The sequence below is a fragment of the Somniosus microcephalus genome, chromosome 33, assembly GCF_052327205.1.
Source record: "Somniosus microcephalus isolate GS21.2 chromosome 33, FLI_Smic_1.0, whole genome shotgun sequence".
NCBI lineage: Eukaryota > Metazoa > Chordata > Chondrichthyes > Squaliformes > Somniosidae > Somniosus > Somniosus microcephalus.
Genome location: NC_141019.1, coordinates 37,101,409 through 37,110,591, shown reverse-complemented (window position 1 = coordinate 37,110,591; position 9,183 = coordinate 37,101,409). Strand labels below are relative to the sequence as shown.

The following is a 9,183-nucleotide window of genomic DNA, read 5'->3' as shown; positions in this document are numbered from 1 at the left end:
GCTCTCTTCCCCCCCCCCCAGCCGCGCTGCGCTCTCTTTTCCCCCCCCCAGCCGCACGCGCTCTCTTCCAACAACAACAATCCCTCGAAAAAGCCTCGGCACCGCCAGGCACTTCAGCTAGTTAAATATTTTCAAGATGGAGTTGGATATATTTCTTAAGGCTAAAGGGATCAAGGGATATGGGGAGAAAGCAGGGACAGGGTACTGAATTTGGATGATCAGCCATGATCTCATTGAATGGCAGAGCAGGCTCGAGGGGCCGAATGGCCGACTCCTGCTCCTATCTTCTACGTTTCTAAAGCTGGTTGTGTGGGCTGCAAACTTCACCCATGACTTTACTTGCACAGAAATTTGCATAACGCATCAAGCAGAGCGTTAATTTTATAAGGGAACGGAAGGGTTGCCAAGGAGAGAATCGTGTTGGGGGTGGCGAACGGAAGGCGCAACAAACAGCAGATCTTCAACGGCCAGCAGCTGAAGCGTACAGAGCTTGCAATTCGAATCCTCCGCCTCCGAATCGAATCGGCCCATGCAGTACTGGGCTGGGGAGGGAGTCAACCCACCAGGGTTGCTGATCTCTCTATCCTCGGCCTCCGACACTGTTCCAGTGAAGCTCCTCATCGTAATCTTCCTCACTGCCGTTGCATACATGGTCCATCTGTGCTTGGGTTGACGTGCGCTCCTTCCGCTGCCTGCGCTTGGCTTCCACTTGCTCCCGGCGAAGAGACTCAAGGTGTTCGGCGCCTTCCCGGATGCTTCTCCTCCACTTTGTTCCCTGGTCTTGGGCCAGGGATTCCCAGGTGTCGGTGGGGGATGTTGCACTTGTTCAAGGGTGTCCTTGAAGCGTTTCCTCTGCCCACCTGGGGCTCTCTTGCCGTGCCGGAGCTCCAAGTAGTGCGTTTGTTTTGGGAGTCTCGTATCGGGCATGCGGACAATGTGACCCATCCATCGGAGCTGATCGAGCGTGGTCAAAGCTTCGATGCTGGGGATGTTGGCCTGAGCGAGAACACCGACGGTGCGCCTATCCTGCCAATGGATTTGCAGGATCTTGCGGAGGCAGCGTTGGTGGTACCTCTCCAGTGCTTCGAGGTGCCTGCTGTACATGGTCCATGTCTCTGAGGCATACAGCAAGGCGGGTATCACTGCTGCTCTGTCGACCATGAGCTTGGTGCCGGGTTTGAGGTCCTGGTCTTCAAACACACTCTTCCTCAGGCGACCTGTTAGCGATATAAGATAATCAGAAACAGATCCAACAGTAAATTCAGGAGGAATCTCACAGCCCAGAGAGCGGTAAGAATGTGGAACTTGATGCCTCGTGTTTAAATGCTGAGAGAATGGGAAATGTTGGTCTTCAGAGGGACCTGGGTGTCCTTGTACACGAATCACTGAAAGTTAACCTGCAGGTACAGCAAGCAGTTAGGAAGGCAAATGGCATGTTGGCCTTTATTGCAAGAGGATTTGAGTAAAGACGTCTTACTGCAATTATATAGGGCCCTGGTGAGACCCCACCTGGAGTATTGTGTACAGTTTTGGCCTCCTTACCCAAGGGAGGATATACTTGCCATTGAGGGAGTGCAACGAAGGTTCACCAGACTGGTTCCTGGGATCGGGTGGGGGGGGATTGTCATCGAGTCATAATGGTACAGAAGGAGGCCATTCGGCCCGGCTCTCTGGAGCAATCCAGTGAGTCCCATTCCCCCACTCTCTCCCCGTAGCCCTGCAAGTTTATTTCCCTCAAGTGCCTTATCTAGTCTCCCCTTGAAAACATTGAGTGTCTCCGCTTCCACCACTTCCGTCGACAGCGAGTTCCAGGTCCTCACCACTCGCTGCGTAATAAAGTTTTCCTCACATCCCCCCTGTATCTCTTGCCTAAAACCTTAAATCTGTGTCCCCTAGTGCTTGCACCATCAACTAGTGGGAACAGCCTTTCCCCATCTAGCCTATCCAAACCCGTCATGATCTTGTACACCTCAAATCACCCCTCGACCTCCTTTGCTCTAATGAAAACAAATCCAGCTTCTCCAACCTGTCCTTGTAGCTAAGATCCCCCTATCCCCGGAACCATTCTGGTAAATCTTCCCTGCACCCTCTCAATAAGGATTGTCCTCTCAATAAGGATTGTCCTATGGGGAGAGATTGAGTAGCCTGGGCCTGTACTCTCTGGAGTTTAGAAGAATGAGAGGTGATCTCATTGAAACATACAAGATTCTGAGGGGGATTGACAGGGTAGATGTTGAGAGGCTGTTTCCCCCTGGCTGGAGAGTCTAGAACCAGGGGTCACAGTCTCAGGATAAGGGGTCGGCCATTTAGGACTGAGATGAGGAGGAATTTCTTCACTCAGAGGGCGGTGAATCTTTGGAATTCTCTGCCCCAGAGGGCTGTAGAGGCTCAGTCATTGGGTATATTCAAGGCTGAGATCGAGCGATTTTTGGACTCTAGGGGAATCGAGGGATATGGGGATCGGGCGGGTGCTAGGACCCCAGCTATTCACAATATATATTAATGATCTAGACAAGGGAACTAGATGTAATATCTCTAAGTTTGCAGACGACACAAAGCTGGGTGGGCGCGTGTGCTGTGAGGAGGATGTCATGAAACTCCAGTATGATTTGGACAGGTTGAGTGATTGGGCAGATGCAGTATAAATGTGGATAAATGCGAGGTTATCCACTTTGGCAAAAACAGGAAGGCAGATTATTATCTGAATGGCAATAGATTGGGAGAAGGGGAAGTGCAACGAGACCTGGGTGTCCTTGTGCACCAGTCGCTGAAGGTAAGCATGCAGGTGCAGCAGGCGGTTAAGCAGGCAAATGGTATGTTGGCCTTCGTAGCGAGAGGGTTCGAGTACAGGAACAAGGATGTCTTGCTGCAGTTGTACAGGGCCTTGGTGAGACCACACCTGGAGTATTGTGTGCAGTTTTGGTCGCCTTACCTGAGGAAGGATGTTCTTGCCATGGAGGGAGTGCAGCGAAGATTCACCAGACTGATACCTGTGATGGCAGGAAGGACGTATGAAGAGAGATTGGGTCGATTGGGCTTGTACTCGCTGGAGTTTAGAAGAATGAGAGGGGATCTCATTGAAACATACAAAATTGTCACAGGGCTTGATGCTGAGAGGCTGTTTTCCCCCCTGGCTGGAGAGTCTAGAACCAGGGGTCACAGTCTCGGGATAAGGGGTCGGCCATTTAGGACTGAGATGAGGAGGAATTTCTTCACTCAGAGGGCGGTGAATCTTTGGAATTCTCTGCCCCAGAGGGCTGTGGAGGCTCAGTCGTTGAGTATATTCAAGGCTGAGATCGAGAGATTTTTGAATATTAAGGGAATCAAGGGATATGGGGATCGGACGGGAAGGTGGAGATGAGGTCGATGATCAGCCGTGATCTTATTGCATGGCGGAGCAGGCTCGAGGGGCCGAATGGCCGACTCCTGCTCCTATTTCTTATGTTCACTGTTTACTACATTTCCGAGTTTTGTGTCATCTGCAAAGTTTGAAACGGTGCCCTGCAGGCCCCAAGTTCAAGTTATTAATATATATATATCAGAAACGGCAGTTGTGATGGTACTGACCCCTGGGGATCAACACCACCTGTCTGATAAACAACCGTTCCCCACTGCTTCCTGCTTTCTGTCTCTCAGCCAATTTCGTACCCACGTTGCCACTGTCTCTTTAATCCCATGGGCTTCAATTCATATCAAGGTATATGGAGACTAGAACTGTGCACGGTGCTCCCAGTGTGGTCTAACCAAGGTATACGGAGACCAGAACTGTGCACGGTGCTCCCAGTGTGGTCTAACCAAGGTATACGGAGACCAGAACTGTGCGCAGTGCTCCAAGTGTGGTCTAACCAAGGTATACGGAGACCAGAACTGTGCACGGTGCTCCCAGTGTGGTCTAACCAAGGTATACGGAGACCAGAACTGTGCACGGTGCTCCAAGTGTGGTCTAACCAAGGTATATGGAGACCAGAACTGTGCACAGTGCTCCAAGTGTGGTCTAACCAAGGTATATGGAGACCAGAACTGTGCACGTTGCTCCAGGTGTGGTCTAAGCAAGGTATATGGAGACCAGCACTGTGCACAGTGCTCCAAGTGTGGTCTAACCAAGGTTTTAGAACTTTAACATAACTTCTCTGCTTCTCAATTCTATCCCGAATGTGTGGCGCTTCACAGCAGCGTAAATCAAACTAAATTTGACACCGAGCCTCATGAGATATTAGGGCAGGTGACCAAAAGTTTGGTCAATGAGGGCAGTTTTAAGGAGCATCTTAAAAGAGGAGAGAGAGAGGCGGAGAGAATTCCAGAGGTTAGGTCCCAGGCAGCTGAAGGCACGGCCGCCAATGGTGGAGCGATGGAAATCGAGGAGGATGCTCAAGAAGGCATAATTGGAGGATTGCAGAGATCTCGGAGATAGGGAGTGTTGTAGCGGGCTGGAGGAGGTTACAGAGATAGGGAGGGTTGTAGGGGCTGGAGGAGGTTACAGAGATAGGGAGTGTTGTAGCGGGCTGGAGGAGGTTACAGAGATAGGGAGGGTTGTAGGGGCTGGAGGAGGTTACAGAGATAGGGAGGGTTGTAGGGGGCTGGAGGAGGTTACAGAGATTGGGAGGGTTGTAGGGGCTGGAGGATGTTACAGAGATAAGGAGGGTTGTAGGGGCTGGAGGAGGTTACAGAGATAGGGAGGGTTGTAGGGGCTGGAGGAGGTTACAGAGATAGGGAGGGTTGTAGGGGGCTGGAGGAGGTTAGAGATAGGGAGGGTTATAGGGGCTCGAGGAGGTTACAGAGATAGGGAGGGTTATAGGGGCTCGAGGAGGTTAGAGATAGGGAGGGTTGTAGGGGGCTGGAGGAGGTTAGAGATAGGGTTGTAGGGGGCTGGAGGAGGTTACAGAGATAGGGAGGGTTGTATGGGGCTGGAGGAGGTTAGAGATAGGGAGGGTTGTATGGGGCTGGAGGAGGTTACAGAGATAGGGAGGGTTGTAGGGGGCTGGAGGAGGTTACAGAGATAGGGAGGGTTGTAGGGGGCTGGAGGAGGTTACAGAGATAGGGAGGGTTGTCGGGGGCTGGAGGAGGTTGCAGAGATAGGGAGGGTTGTAGGGGGCTGGAGGAGGTTACAGAGATGGGGAGGGTTGTAGGGGGCTGGAGGAGGATACAGAGATAGGGAGGGTTGTAGGGGGCTGGAGGAGGTTACAGAGATAGGGAGGGGTTGTAGGGGGCTGGAGGAGGTTACAGAGATGCACTTCCTCACAGCCTGTGGAAAATATCAGGGAGAATTTCTACCAAAAATTCTCACAAATATGCCCTGAATTCAGAAATCTGAATGACAACCAAAAACTCCCATACCTACTGGGGGAGGAGAGAAGCTGTGTAACACTGGCGGCACACTATGTTACAGCTTGCCATGAACAGAGGGACAACCAGTAAACTAAGAAAAGAGTATATATAAATAATGCGATTGTATATTTATACACATCGGGGATATACCTGTTTATACACTGTATGAATAGAACTGCGTTTATGTGTTGAACCATAAATGTATTATGATGCTTTGGCAATATAAGATGTACCTTATCATGCCAATAAAGCAATTTGAATTTGATAGGGAGGGTTGTAGGGGCTGGAGGAGGTTACAGAGATGGGGAGGGTTGTTGGGGGCTGGAGGAGGTTACAGAGATAGGGAGGGTTGTAGGGGCTGGAGGAGGTTACAGAGATAGGGAGGGTTGTAGGGGGCTGGAGGAGGTTACAGAGATGGGGAGGGTTGTAGAGGCTGGAGGAGGTTACAGAGATAGGGAGGGTTGTAGGGGCTGGAGGAGGTTAGAAATAGGGAGGGTTATAGGGGCTGGAGGAGGTTACAGAGATAGGGAGGGTTGTAGGGGCTGGAGGAAGTTACAGAGATAGGGAGGGTTGTAGGGGCTGGAGGAGGTTAGAGATCGGGAGGGTTATAGGGGCTGGAGGAGGTTACAGAGATAGGGAGGGTTGTAGGGGGCTGGAGGAAGTTACAGAGATAGGGAGGGTTGTCGGGGCTGGAGGAAGTTACAGAGATAGGGAGGGTTGTAGGGGATGGAGGAGGTTACAGAGATAGGGAGGGTTGTTGGGGGCTGGAGGAGGTTACAGAGATAGGGAGGGTTGTAGGGGCTGGAGGAGGTTAGAGATAGGGAGGGTTGTAGGGGCTGGAGGAGGTTACAGAGATAGGGAGGGTTGCAGGAGGCTGGAGGAGGTTACAGAGATAGGGAGGGTTGTAGGGGGCTGGAGGAGGTTACAGAGATAGGGAGGGTTGTCGGGGCTGGAGGAGGTTACAGAGATAGGGAGGGTTGTAGGGGCTGGAGGAGGTTACAGAGATAGGGAGGGTTGTAGGGTGCTGGAGGAGGTTACAGAGATAGGGAGGGTTGTTGGGGGCCGGAGGAGGTTACAGAGATAGGGAGGGTTGTAGGGGGCTGGAGGAGGTTACAGAGACGGAGGGTTGTATGGGGCTGGAGGAGGTTAGAGATAGGGAGGGTTGTATGGGGCTGGAGGAGGTTAGAGATAGGGAGGGTTGTAGGGGCTGGAGGAGGTTACAGAGATAGTGAGGGTTGTAGAGGGCTGGAGGAGGTTACAGAGATAGGGAGGGCTGGAGGGGCTGGAGGAGGTTACAGAGATAGGGAGGGTTGTAGGGGCTGGAGGAGGTTACAGAGATAGTGAGGGTTGTAGAGGGCTGGAGGAGGTTACAGAGATAGGGAGGGCTGTAGGGGCTGGAGGAGGTTACAGAGATAGGGAGGGTTGTATGGGGCTGGAGGAGGTTAGAGATAGGGAGGGCTGTAGGGGCTGGAGGAGGTTACAGAGATAGGGAGGGTTGTAGGAGGCTGGAGGAGGTTACAGAGATAGGGAGGGTTGTAGGGGGCTGGAGGAGGTTACAGAGATAGGGAGGGTTGTAGGGGGCTGGAGGAGGTTACAGAGATAGGGAGGGTTGTAGGGGCTGGAGGAGGTTACAGAGATAGGGAGGGTTGTAGAGGGCTGGAGGAGGTTACAGAGATAGGGTGGGTTGTAGGGGCTGGAGGAGGTTACAGAGATAGGGAGGGTTGTAGGGGCTGGAGGAGGTTACAGAGATGGGGAGGGTTGTAGGGGCTGGAGGAGGTTACAGAGATAGGGAGGGTTGTAGGGGGCTGGAGGAGGTTACAGAGATAGGGAGGGTTGTAGGGGGCTGGAGGAGGTTACAGAGATAGGGAGGGTTGTAGGGGGCTGGAGGAGGTTACAGAGATAGGGAGGGTTGTAGGGGGCTGGAGGAGGTTACAGAGATAGGGAGGGTTGTAGGGGGCTGGAGGAGGTTACAGAGATAGGGAGGGTTGTGGGGGGCTGGAGGAGGTTACAGAGATAGGGAGGGTTGTAGGGGGCTGGAGGAGGTTACAGAGATAGGGAGGGTTGTAGGGGCTGGAGGAGGTTACAGAGATAGGGAGGGTTGTAGGGGGCTGGAGGAGGTTCCAGAGATAGGGTGGGTTGTAGGGGCTGGAGGAGGTTACAGAGATAGGGAGGGTTGTAGGGGCTGGAGGAGGTTACAGAGATGGGGAGGGTTGTAGGGGCTGGAGGAGGTTACAGAGATAGGGAGGGTTGTAGGGGGCTGGAGGAGGTTACAGAGATAGGGAGGGTTGTAGGGGGCTGGAGGAGGTTACAGAGATAGGTAGGGTTGTAGGGGGCTGGAGGAGGTTACAGAGATAGGGAGGGTTGTAGGGGGCTGGAGGAGGTTACAGAGATAGGGAGGGTTGTAGGGGGCTGGAGGAGGTTACAGAGATAGGGAGGGTTGTAGGGGGCTGGAGGAGGTTACAGTGATAGGGAGGGTTGTAGGGGCTGGAGGAGGTTACAGAGATAGTGAGGGTTGTAGGGGGCTGGAGGAGGTTACAGAGATGGGGAGGGTTGTAGGGGGCTGGAGGAGGTTACAGAGATAGGGAGGGTTGCAGAGGCTGGAGGAGGTTACAGAGATAGGGAGGGTTGTAGAGGCTGGAGGAGGTTACAGAGATAGGGAGGGTTGTAGGGGGCTGGAGGAGGTTACAGAGATAGGGAGGGTTGTTGGGGGCCGGAGGAGGTTACAGAGATAGGGAGGGTTGTAGCGGGCTGGAGGAGGTTACAGAGACAGGGAGGGTTGTATGGGGCTGGAGGAGGTTAGAGATAGGGAGGGTTGTATGGGGCTGGAGGAGGTTAGAGATAGGGAGGGTTGTAGGGGCTGGAGGAGGTTACAGAGATAGTGAGGGTTGTAGAGGGCTGGAGGAGGTTACAGAGATAGGGAGGGTTGTAGGGGCTGGAGGAGGTTACAGAGATGGGGAGGGTTGTAGGGGCTGGAGGAGGTTACAGAGATAGGGAGGGTTGTAGGGGGCTGGAGGAGGTTACAGAGATAGGGAGGGTTGTAGGGGGCTGGAGGAGGTTACAGAGATAGGGAGGGTTGTAGGGGGCTGGAGGAGGTTACAGAGATAGGGAGGGTTGTAGGGGGCTGGAGGAGGTTACAGAGATAGGGAGGGTTGTAGGGGGCTGGAGGAGGTTACAGAGATAGGGAGTGTTGTAGGGGGCTGGAGGAGGTTACAGTGATAGGGAGTTGTGTAGGGGCTGGAGGAGGTTACAGAGATAGGGAGGGTTGTAGGGGGCTGGAGGAGGTTACAGAGATAGGGAGGGTTGTAGGGGGCTGGAGGAGGTTACAGAGATAGGGAGGGTTGCAGAGGCTGGAGGAGGTTACAGAGATAGGGAGGGTTGTCGAGGCTGGAGGAGGTTACAGAGATAGGGAGGGTTGTAGGGGGCTGGAGGAGGTTACAGAGATAGGGAGGGTTGTTGGGGGCCGGAGGAGGTTACAGAGATAGGGAGGGTTGTAGGGGGCTGGAGGAGGTTACAGAGACAGGGAGGGTTGTATGGGGCTGGAGGAGGTTAGAGATAGGGAGGGTTGTATGGGGCTGGAGGAGGTTAGAGATAGGGAGGGTTGTAGGGGCTGGGGGAGGTTACAGAGATAGTGAGGGTTGTAGAGGGCTGGAGGAGTTTACAGAGATAGGGAGGGCTGGAGGGGCTGGAGGAGGTTACAGAGATAGGGAGGGTTGTAGGGGCTGGAGGAGGTTACAGAGATAGTGAGGGTTGTAGAGGGCTGGAGGAGGTTACAGAGATAGGGAGGGCTGTAGGGGCTGGAGGAGGTTACAGAGATAGGGAGGGTTGTATGGGGCTGGAGGAGGTTAGAGATAGGGAGGG

At 53.4% G+C, this 9,183-nt stretch overlaps 1 protein-coding gene across 1 annotated transcript in view; it reads left to right on the top strand.

Moving 5' to 3' along the window:
- LOC147097177 (transcription factor Sp1-like) overlaps positions 1-9,183 on the top strand; it is a 42,764-nt gene that overhangs the window by 16,741 nt on the left and 16,840 nt on the right. The gene's annotated exons all lie outside the window — the stretch shown is intronic.